Genomic DNA, 12,620 nt, shown 5'->3' on the forward strand with positions numbered 1-12,620 from the left:
CCCTTCCCCTTTCTAGGATTCTCACAAGTCTGATAGGTGGGGTTGTGCTCAGAGGATTTTGAACTGTGGAATGAGAGGTCAGAGCGTTCCCGAGCCAATGACCTAGGAGGAGACTTTGCTTTCTCCTCCTGAAAAGAAAATCTTAGCTCCTTCGTTCACTGCTGCACATTGGCCACACCTTTTAATTAAGGAAGTACAGTTTCGGACTACACCCATGGAAATAAAAGAGGTATCCAGGTTGGGCCGAGCAATTTTCTTCTGCCCTCAGATGAGAGTAGAAACATGTTCACGTAAGAGATTTCTTGGAGGAAATGCCTATCGAGGACAGACCTATGAAGGAGGGAACCAGAGAAGGTGGGAGAGCTTTCAGATTGCATTACAGTACATCTGTGCAAGGTGGGGGAGAGGAGGTGGGGACAGAGAGTGTTGTGCTGCAGTGCAATTCCAAGAAAGGACGTGCCAGCTCACTGAGAAGTCCTTGAGCCCGCGTCATCCATCAGAGGAGTCCTGGGGGTAATAGAACTGAGCCTGGAATGGTACCCTCACTGTGCTCAGTCCTTGGCTGGGAGCAGTCTGAGGGACGTGTGGTCTTAGCACGAGTGGAGCAGGGGGTCCCAGGGGCCAGCAGCTAGGGATCTGAGCCGCATCTTTTCACACCTGTCGTGCATATGCCATAGGGTCGGATTCGTGTGGCCATGAGGTGAGCACAGGTGCTAAAGGAGCACAAAGGCATCTCATCCAGACTTTCAGAATGAGGGCAAAACTTTCTGCAGTGCTTCCCTGGTGGCTCAGACTGTAAAGCATTTGCCTGCAATGTGGGAGGCCTGAGTTCAATCCCTGGGTTGGAAGACCCCCTGGAGAAGGAAATGGCAACCCACTCCAGTACCTTTGCCTGGAAAATCCCACGGACGGAGGAGCCTCGTAGGCTACAGTCCATGGAGTAGCAAAGAGTCGGACACGACTGAGTGACTTCACTTTCCTTTCCTTTTCTGCAGTGCAGTGGTCAAAACTGACACAGGAGCAGAGAAGATGAATTAGCGAAACCACACATGCTGCTAATGCAGGTGCATACTGGTACCACCGCTTGGGAAAACCACTGGCGGTATGTAGGAAGCTGAAGTAGTTGCATGGCCTGGGTGGTAGCGCTCTACTCCTGGGGATGGCAATTAGAGGAAATTTTTGCCCATGCACATGGATGCTCTGGTCTGTGTGTACAAAAATGTGCCCAGCAGTATCACTGGTACTCAGCACCCACAAAGGAAACAGTCCATGTCCATCAGCAGAACAGAAGACTTGTGGTCCAATGGAATAGTATCAGCAAGGAAAGGAAGTGAATTTATGGCTACACTCAATAACTTGGATCACGAACACAATGTTGGGGGGTGGAAATCAAGTCACGAATGCAACATTTTAAAAGGAGGCAGAAATAAGATACTGCTTAGGGAATATATGCATAGATGGTAAGACCATAAAGAAATACAAGGAGGGACTTCCCTACTGGTCCAGTGATTAAGAATCTGTCTTGCAGTGCTGGGCACCTGGGTTTGATCCCTGGTCCGGTAACCAAGATCCCACATGCCTCAAAGTAACTAAGCCTGAGCCCTGTAACTAAGATCTGTGGTAATAAAATAAATAAATATCAAAAAAAAAAAAGAAAAGAAAAGAAAAGCAGGGAAAGTGGGGGCAAGTTGGGGCTGTTTCTGGAGAGGCACAGAAGAGGATTCTGGGATGGGGGAATCCAGGATGCTTGTCTTGAATAATTTTTCCCTAAATTCTTCATATGTGCTTCATGCAATCTCTGTCTGTATAACTCGTAGTTTTTTCTTTTTTTTCAAAAAGGAAGGAGGATAGGAGTAGGCTACGTGGAGGAAGTGGAGTGTGTTCCAAGCAGAGGGCAAAGGACAGGAGGGGAGGTGCGTGCAGGGGTTAGGGACTTGCAAATCCAGTGGGGTGACGAGGTGAGGAGTGGCAGGTGGCGGAGGTAGATGGAGGACCCCGCACAAGGAGGAGTTTGAGCCGGAGGGCAATAGGGAGCCACTGCAGTATTTAAGCTGCGGAGAAACGGAATGAGATCTATTTCCAGAAAGATCCTTCGGCCCTGGCATGAGGATGTGCCTCCGAGATCCAGGTGAGTGGGATGAGCTGGGGAAGGGAGGAGGGTGCCTGGTCCTCGCTGTAGTCAGGGGCTGGTCTTCTTCACCATCAGGCCAACTGCTCTGCTCTGCTGCATCCAGGGACTTGTCATTTCTTAATCACAGAATCATTTGTAACTGGAGGAGAGTCCCTACCTGGCTACTCTCCAACATCAATCAGGAATATTACTGATGGAGGTGAACTGTAATTCTGGGTCCCAAGGGCCCTCTCATTTACATGCTGGACATTTTGGTGGAGAGGGGTAAAGAAAAACAAGTGAAAGGATTTGTAAGTAACTAATTATCCCAAAAGTTCACCCTTTGTAGGAATCATTTAATAATAGCGCTCTATGTAACGATTCTTTATTGCTAAAAAGACTTGTTCCATCTGCAATAATATTATAGATGAGTGTTTAGTTAACATGGGGAATTTTTTTTTTAGTGATTACATATTTGATTTTAAGGTCAGTTGTGGACTTCTTTATTCAATGTTCTCCTAAGACCTCAGTAAACCTAGGCTGAAAGTTCAAGCTGATGTAATGTGGGAGGAACCACCCAATGGCTCCCAATTATCCTGTAATCTTAATTGCATGTGCGGAAAATTATTTTCCTTCTGGCAGCATAAATAGTTGCTATTGTTGCCATTGTATTTATTTTTTAAAATATGGCCAATTTGATGAAATTAACAATATTTCTTTATTATAATCTATCTGCCCATGTCCATTTTCCTATCTTAAAAATGTTTTCTTATCTTGGGTTTGTTCAAATCAGGATTCAGAAAAGTTCCACAGGTTGTATTTTGTTGGCATGTTTCTTATGTGTCTTTTTATCTGTAACAGCGGTCAGCAAACATTCTGTTAAAGGTTAGATACTTAATATTCTAGGCTTTGTGGCCTGTAAAATTGTTGAGAACTAAACTTTGCAGTTATAGCATGAAAGCAGCCCCTTGAAAATGTGTGAAAAAGTCACCTAGCTGTATTCTTGTAATAAAACCTTATTTACACAGACGGCAGAACAGATTTGGCCCACTGCTTAGGGTTTGCAAACCAACCCCTGGTTTACAGTTCTGTAAGGAAAGAGGTTGGGCTTCCCAGGTGGCGCTAGAGGTAAAGAACCCACCTGCCAATGCAGGAGACATAAGAGACAGCAGAGTTTGATCCCTGAGTTGGGAAGATCCCCTGGAGGAGAGCAAGGCAACCTACTCCAGTATTCTTGCCTGGAGAATCCCATGGACAGTGGAGCCTGATGGGCTATGGTCCATAGGGTCGCAAAGAGTTGGACATGACTAAAAAGACAGCACAGTGCAGCAGCACAAGGAAGGAGGTTTACCTGTAGAAGCTAATAATATGCTACGATTTTATAAGGCTCAGACGGTAAAGAATCTGCCTGCAATGCGGGAGACCTGGGTTGGATCCTTGGGTCGGAAAGTTTCCCTGGAGGAGGGCACGGCAACCCACTCCAGTATTTGGTAGCTCAGCCGGTAAAGAATCTGCCTGCAATGCAAGAGACCCTGGTTCAATCCCTCGGTCAGGAAGATCCCCTGGAGAAGGGATAGTCTACCTAGTCCAGTATTCTTGGGCTTCCCTGGTGGCTTGGGTGGTAAAGAATCTGCCTGCAACGCAGGAGACCTGGGTTCATCCGTGGGTTGGGAAGATCCCCTGGAGAAGGGAATGTCTACCCATCCCAGTATTCTGGCCTGGAGAATCCCATGGACAGAGGAGCTGGCAGGCTACAGTCCATGGGGTCCTAAAGAGTTGGACACAACTGAGCAGTTTTCACTTTCAAAGAAAATAACTTCAAGCATTATAAAGTTAATGAATTTCTTTTAGAGACTCTCAAAAAATATGGGCAATCTGAAAAAATAGATACTATCTAATAGGAAAACATTCTATCTAGATTTGATACATTCTAAAGTACAGAATCTTCCTCATAGCAGCTTTTGAGGAAGCTGGCTACTTACTAAATACCTTCTCCAGTAAAAATAATCATTTACCTTCTGAATATCTTCTCTGTTGGAATCCCCTCTGCCTCCTACACCCTCTCAGCTGGCTGTCCTCTTCTTCCTTTATACAAGGATGGTCAACAAAGTTCAGAACAAGGGCATAGATCTGTTTTGCCAAGGCAAACTTGACCTTGCGTCAGCAGGGGGCTGCATAGCTATTACTTATAATCTAGTGCCTATGTGCTTTGCTTTTTTTACTAAATGTCTCTTCAGTCCTGTCTGATGATAATGGGGACATTCTCGCCAGTGTCCATCAACAGAGCCCAAGTAACACAGGGGGCGATGCTCCTCCCAGAGGGCTAGACTTTGAGATGGTGCTTATATGTTGACTTTCTTACCACAGGAAGTGCTGACCCATGGTGTCACAACATCCACCTTTCGACATCCCTCGGGTGGCCAGGTCATTTTGGGGGTGCTTCTTGAGCAGGCTTCAGGACTATCGTCTTCCTTCCTTTGGTTAAAGTTCTCTGAAAGGGGAGATTATTTTGAGCAGTAAAAGACATCACCTGGGCTCTACAGAAGATTATACACTTGCTATGAAGATTTACGAAGATAAAACAACCAGAGGAAAAAACACCAACACGCTGAGTTGTAATATAAGCGTGATGAATTAGGAGCTGAGGAAACATCACCCGGGAGTATGACCAAAACAAGGGGAAGCCTTTGAATGTTTTCGCTATTCTTGACCCTTGCCTTTCTAGCTGCCCCTCAAATATCCTGTCAGTCTCCCAATCTGACAGGTTCCATCCCTCACACTCCTTCCTTCAACCTCCACGAGCCCGGTTCACGGTGACCTCTGAGTGTGTTCCTGCTTACACAGGTGCACACTTGCACACCTGCTCCCTTTGAATCCATTTAGCCCCAATTACCTCCAGCTTAGAAACTCCCCCATGCTGAGCAGGCCTACCCTTGAATGACTGCCCCCCTAGTTTATTTTTTCTGGGTGCTCTCACCTCACCCTGGAAGCCTGGCCCCTCCAAGACCTCTGCAGATGCTGTCTGATCCATCTGCAAGCTTCTCCAGCTCATGGCCTTTGTTCATCTTACTATTATAAATCTAAAATCCTCCTATATGTGTTCTTTTGGACTTTGCACTTGTGGAGAAAGAACACAAAGCTGTTTAATACCTCCCACATTATTGACGTTTAACATTAAGAACACTTAAAGGCCTCCAACAGGCAGTTGAGGATATTTCATGATAAAGTTAGAAGAAAAACTAACTGCTTCAGTAAGTGGAGATACAGGAAGTATTGTCTCTTTACAGTCATAAAATTAAAAAATACATTAAGTATTTGTTTCCTAAAAAAAAAAAAAAAAGATACTGTGCTAAGGAGAATGTCTCCCACAAACATCCCATAATTTATGTGCAGGAGAGGGTGGGCAAAGGTGAAAATAAGAGAACATTCCATTTGCTGCTGCTTCTTAGTCGCTTCAGCCGTGTCCGGCTCTGTGTGACCCCATGGACTGCAGCCCACCAGGCTCCTCCGTCCATGGGATTTTCCAGGCAAGAGTACTGGAGTGGGGTGCCATTGCCTTCTCCGACATTTCATTTAGGCAAACTTTTGCTTTATCTTTTTATTTTTCTTTGTAAGTGAAGCCCAGAGTTGAGCTGCCCCTCTTCCAAAAAAATTAAAAAAAACAACCCTTATTTTTTCAAAATTAAAAAATAACTTGAAATTGGTGGATCAAAAGGGAGGAAAATGTTTAGGGACTGCCTAATGCCTACCTAATAATGTATGTTGCCCACAGGGTTTCATTCCGCAAGGCACGCAACCAATAGCACATGCAAGTTGATGGGGTGAGAGAGAGGTAAAGATTAGTCTAGATATTTCCGGGAGGCTTGCTGAGAAGACAGACAACCGCAGGCAAATCAACACGGCTGAAAGGATCTAAACGTGGGGGCAAGGGTGTCGGGAGTGGGGGACAGGAAACACCACTGGTTCACGGGGCTTCCCGGGTACTTACACGGTAAAGAATCTGCCTGCAGTGCAAGAGACTTGGGTTTGATCCCTAAGTCAGGAACATCCCCCTGGAGAAGGGAATGGCAACCCACTCCAGTATCCTTGCTGGGAGATTCCATGGACAGAGGAGCCTGGTGGGCTATGGTCCACGGGTCACAAAGAGTCGGACACGATTGAGTGACTAACGCTTTTTTTTTTTCTTTCACTGGCTCACTGGTAAAACATTTAGGAACAAGATACATTTGAAATGTTGTGACTTGGGTATGAGCCACTGTTTGAGGAACAAAGGTGGTACTGAGCAGCCAGGCAGAGATACAGGATTTTACAGGGCCACAGTCTGGCTCTGAGCAATTAGCGAAGAAAACAGCCCCAGGTCTCAGTGAGGAGGGATTTGGGAGACAGAGCTTGAATTGGCCAGAAATGGTGGCTCCCTTTTTCACCACGGAGAAGCTGATAGGCTGATGAGAGCCATGACTGACAGCTTTAAATATGACTCGGTGACACCATGGGATTTTTTTTCTCCATTGATTGGAAACATTCACATTTCTTCACTTTCTAAGGGCTGTAGTTAGAAACTCAGGTCTAGTTTTGAGGTATCTTTGAGAATTAATGATCTTGTGTGAACTCAAGGTCAAGTCTCCTTATACAGGAATATAAAATAAGAAGGCAGAGGTGATTACACTGGCCTAGGGCATGCACTGAAGTTCCTTTTTGGAAAAGGATCAGATTTTGACACCTGGGCTTCTCTTTGGCTGCACCAGGTGTTGGTTGTGGCACGTGGGGTCTTTAGCTGTGACGTGGGATCTAGCTTTCTGACAAGGGGTCAAACCTGCGTCCCCTGCACTGAGAGGACGGAGTAGCCACTGACCACCAGGGAACTCTCTTGACTTCCCTTCTTATTTTTTCTTTTCTAATAATGTAATGTAGTGTGTGTGCTCAGTTGTATCTCACTCCTTGTGACTCTGCGGACTGTAGCCCACCAGGCTCCTCTGTCCATGGGACTCTCCAGACAAGAATACTGGAGTGGGTTGTCATTTCCTTCTCCAGGGGATCTTCCCAACCTAGGTATCAAACCTGAGTCTTTTACATCTCCTGCATTGGCAGGTGGATTCTTTACCACTGCACCACTTATTCCCTATCACAAAAACTTAGTTGAAAATGAATTACAATTTCTGGCTAATCGAATCTTAAACATATACCATATAAAACGTTTCAATCCAGTTCAGTTCAGTCGCTCAGTCGTGTCTGACTCTTTGTGACCCCATGAATTGCAGCACGCCAGGCCTCCCTGTCCATCACCAACTCCTGGAGTTCACCCAAACCCATGTCCATCGAGTCGGTGATGCCATCCAGCCATCTCATCCTCTGTCATCCCCTTCTCCTCCTGCCCCCAATCCCTTCCAGCATCAGAGTCTTTTCCAATGAGTCAACTCTTCGCATGAGGTGGCCAAAGTACTGGAGTTTCAGCTTTAGCATCAGTCCTTCCAATGAACACCCAGGGCTGATCTCTTTAGAATGGACTGGTTGGATCTCCTTGCAGTCCAAGGGGCTCTCAAGAGTCTTCTCCAACACCACAGTTCAAAAGCATCAATTCTTTGGCGCTCAGCTTTCTTCACAGTCCAACTCTCACATCCATACATGACCACTGGGAAAATCATAGCCTTGACTAGATGGACCTTTGCTGGCAAAGTAATGTCTCTGCTTTTGAATATGCTATCTAGGTTGGTCATAACTTTCCTTCCGAGGAGTAAGCATATTTTAATTTCATGGCTGCAGTCACCATCTGCAGTGATTTTGGAGCCCAAAAAAATAAAGTCTGACTCTGTTTCCACTGTTCCCCATCTATTTCCCATGAAGTGATGGGACCGGATGCCATGATCTTCGTTTTCTGAATGTTGAGCTTTAAGCCAACTTTTTCACTCTCCTCTTTCACTTCCATCAAGAGGCTCTTTAGTTCTTCTTCACTTTCTGCCATAAGGGTGGTGTCATCTGCATATCTGAGGTTATTGATACTTCTCCCGGCAATCTTGATTCCAGCTTGCACTTCTTCCAGTCCAGCGTTTCTCATGATGTACTCTGCATATAAGTTAAAAAAGCAGTGTGACAATATACAGCCTTGACGTACTTCTTTTCCTATTTGGAAGCAATCTGTTGTTCCATGTCCAGTTCTAACTGTTGCTTTCTGACCTGCATACAGCTTTCTCAAGAGGCAGGTCAGGTGGTCTGGGACTCCCATCTCTTTCAGAATTTTCCACAGTTTATTGTGATCCACACAATCAAAGGCTTTGGCATAGTCAATAAAGCAGAAGTAGATGTTTTTCTGGAACTCTCTTGCTTTTTCAATGATCCAGCAGATGTTGGCAATTTGATCTCTGGTTCCTCTGCCTTTTCTAAAACCAGCTTGAACATCTGGAACTTCACGGTTCACGTATTGCTGAAGTCTGGCTTGGAGAATTTTGAGGAAACTCTAAATTACAGAAAAAAAAATTTTTTTTTCTTGTCAAACTGAGACTTTGTATTCTTTGACTAATACCTTCTGGTTCCTCACTTCTCGCAGCTCCTGCCAATCACTTCCCATGTATGCTTCTGTGTGTTTCACTACCTTAGATATTTCATGTAAGTGGCATCGTATAGCATTTGTCTTTCTGTGTCTGGATTATTTCACTTACATAATATCCTCCAGGTTCATCCATGGAGATCATTTTTGTACAGTTCTTCTGTGTATTCTTGCCACCTCTTTCTTAATATCTTCTGCTTCTTTTAGGTCCATACCATTTCTGTCCTTTATTGAGCCCATCTTTGCAAACAAACAGCAAAGTTCCTCTTTTTCAAGGTTGAATAATATCCCATTTACCACATATTCTTTATCTACTCTTGGACTTTTTTTAAAAAAAGATTTATTTACTTATTTTATTTTTTGGCTGTGCTGGGTCTTTTTTGCTGCGATGGACTTTCTATAGTTGTGGTGAGCCAGGACTATTGTTTGTTGTGGTGCCTGGGCTTCTCACTATGGTGTCTTCTCTTGCTGGGGACCACAGGTTCCAGGCATTTGGGCTTCTGTAGTTCCAGAGTGGGCTCAGTAGCTGTGGTACCCAGGCTTAGTTGGTCTGCAGCATCTTCCTGGAGCCAGGATCGAACCCATACCTCCTTCGTTGGGAGCTGGATTCTTAACCACTGGACCACCAGGGAAGCCCCATTCTTCGACATTTTATTTCCTGTCTTCACTGTTGTAATCATGCTACAACAAACATGAGTGAGATATCTCTTTAAGACTTTGATTTTAATTCTTTTAGATATAGAAAAAGAAGAAGGATTCCAGGTCATATGGTACTTCTATTTTTTTTTTTTTGTTTTTTTTGCAGATCATCCACACTATTTTCCATAGTGGCTGCACCAATTTACATTCTCACCAATAGTGTATAGGGTTCTCTTTTCTCCAGGCTCTTGCCATAACTGTGTTCTCTTGGCTTTTTGGTAACAGTCCTTTCAGCAGGTGTGAGGTAACATCTCATTGCGGCTTTGATTTGCATTTCCCAGATGGTAATTCCAAGGATCTTCCCAGACCAGGGGTCAAACCTAGGTTCCCTGCATTGGCAGGTAGATTCTTAACCATGGGGCCACCACGGAAGTCCCCAAGGAATTGTTACCAAAGCCAATGTTAAGAAGCTTCTTCCATGTTTTCTTCTAGGAGCTTTATGGTTTCAAGTCTTCAATTCAGTCACTCAGTCATGTCTGACTCTTTGCGACCCCATGAATAGCAGCACGCCAGGCCTCCCTGTCCATCACCAATTCCTGGAGTTCACCCAAACCCATGTCCATCGAGTCGGTGATGCCATCCAGCCATCTCATCCTCTATTGTCCCCTTCTCCTCCTGCCCCCAATCCCTCCCAGCATCAGAGTCTTTTCCAATGAGTCAACTCTTCGCATGAGGTGGCCAAAGTACTGGATTTTCAGCTTTAGCATCATTCCTTTCAAAGAACACCCAGAACTGATCTCCTTTAGAATGGACTGGTTGGATCTCCTTGCAGTCCAAGGGACTCTCAAGAGTCTTCTCCAACACCACAGTTCAAATATATATATATATTTAATTTGTTTTGAGTTGATTTGTGTGGGTTGTATGAAGCTCCCCTCGTGGCTCAGTGGTAAAGAATCTGCCTGCAATGCACGAGCCACAGGAGATGTGGGTTCGATCCCTGGGTCAGGAAGATCCCCTGGAGGAGGAAATGTCAACCCACTCCAGTATTCTTGCCTGGAGAATCCCATAGACAGAGGAGTCTGGCGGGCTGCAGTCCATAGGGTCGCAAAGAATTGGACACAGCTGAATTGACTTAGCACCCAGCACATGTGTGGGTGGTATAAGACAAGTCCATTTTTATTCTTTTGCAAGTGGACATGCAGTTTTTCCAGCACAATATACTGAAGAAACTATCCTTTTCCCATTATCTATTCCTGGATCCCTGTTAAGGTCATTGGTTGACCTTATACTTGTGGGTTTATCTCAGGTCACTCTATTCTGTTCCACTGGTATATGTGTCTGTTTCTATGCTAGTACTATTTTGCTTACTATAACTTTGTAATACAGTTTGAAATCAGGAAGTACCATGCCTCCAGCTTTGTTCTTCGTGCTCAAAATTGCTTTGGCTTTTCAGGTTTTGTTTTGTTTTGTTTTTTAAATTCCATATGAATTTTAGGATTGGTTTTTCAAAATTCTCTAAAATTATTATTGAGATTTTGATAAGAATTGCATTGAATCTGTAGATTGCTTTGGGTAGTACTGGTATCTTAACAATATTAATTCTTCCAACTCATGAACATGGATCTCTTTCCATTTATTTGTGTCTGCTTTAATTTTTCTCATTAGTGTTCTGTAGTTTTCAGTACATCGACATTTCACCTTTTTTGGTTAAGCTTATTTCTAAGTATCAGAGCAATTTTTAAAATTAATAAATGAATACTGCAGAAACATTTTGTAATTCTAAATGACTCTGTGTGTGTGTGTATTAGTCTCTCAGTTGTGTGTGACTCTTTGCGACTCCTTGGACTGTAGCCCACCGGGTTCCCCTGTCCATGGGATTTCCCAGGCAAGAATACTGGAGTGGGTAGCTATCCCCTTCTCCAGTGCATCTTTCCAACTCAAGGACTGAACCTGGATTCCTTGCACTGCAGGCAGATTCTTTACCATCTGAGCTACCACGGGAAGCCCACTAACTGTCTACACATAGTACAAAATTCAAAAAGTCTTTTTTGGTGAATTAACACTTATAGTTATCATAGAAAGACACTCAATTTGCAGCAGCATTCTCTATGATTTTATTATTTTTTTTAAATGAACCCACCAGTATTCTGCTACTGTGCTTAAAAAATTTTTTGAAGGGTTGTAAAATGTATTAATGGGACTTTCCCAGTGGCTCAGCAGTAAAAGAATACGCCTGCAACGCAGGAGACACAGTAGTCTCAGGTTCGATCCTTGGGTGGGGAAGATCCCCTGGAGGAGGACATGGCAACCCACTCCAGTATTTCTTGCCTGGACAATCCCATGGACAGACGAGCCTGGCGAGCTAGTCTATGAGGTTGCAAAGTGTCAGACACAGCGAAGCAACTGAGCACACAGCAGAAAATTTACTAACAACCAAAAAAGAAGGAACAGTAAATGGCTACTGAATATATTTTCTTATTTACATGTTTCAACTGCAGTAAGCATGTTTTAACCAACATTTCAAGTAATCAAAGGAGTACAACTCTTTTTTCTCCTTCTCAGAAGAAACCGATGAGCCCTCAGGCAGTCAGTCACCAGATTGGGAGAGTTGGGGGTGCTGACTGTTGAAATATTATGCAATCAGGCTAATTTCCTTATGCTACTTTTCAGGTTAGAGGGAGGAGGGGAGGAAACCAGATTCTCAAGCAACCCTGGGCATTAGGGGAAATTATGGCGACTCTAGAGGAGATGCTAAAAGTTAAGGTCAGCTCATGGTATTGCCCTGGTCTTTGGCTTGGCGTATCTTTCGGGGGTCCACATTTTCTCATTTAAACTTGGACATGTGGTTCACATCAAGAGGGACAGCTGAGGTAGGAACCATCCTGGGAAACCTGTACCTAACTCACTTCTGAAGGTTCAGAAATTTCTTACTTCCTTCTTTTTATTTATTTACACTATCCTACTCTCTTTAACCAAAGGCGAAATACACTAACCAGGTAATTTGTACTACTGCCTCCATGGTTTCTCCCTGAAAGGACAAGGTGATGGAGAGGTCAAAGAAAATGTCAAAATCCAGGTATCACAGAAGTGGTTGTATTCAAACCATCCTCACCTTTGGTGGTGGATGGGAGGTTGGGGATAAGAACCAATAAGGTGTCTGGATAAGATGGTAAATGGAGTCTCAATTTTGGTTTACACAGAGTACATGGTAGACCTACTGCAAAACAGTATGAGCTCAGCCTCCATATAGTCAGTCTGGCTCCAAACTCGGTCCCTGTTCCTATCAGACCTGGGGCCGGTCTTGCGTGCCTGTTTCTAAATCCCTAAGGA

The sequence above is a fragment of the Bos grunniens genome, chromosome 1 (assembly GCF_055505025.1).
Source record: "Bos grunniens cultivar Pamir isolate PY7600 chromosome 1, Bosgru_T2T1.0, whole genome shotgun sequence".
In the NCBI taxonomy this organism is placed as follows: Eukaryota; Metazoa; Chordata; class Mammalia; order Artiodactyla; family Bovidae; genus Bos; species Bos grunniens.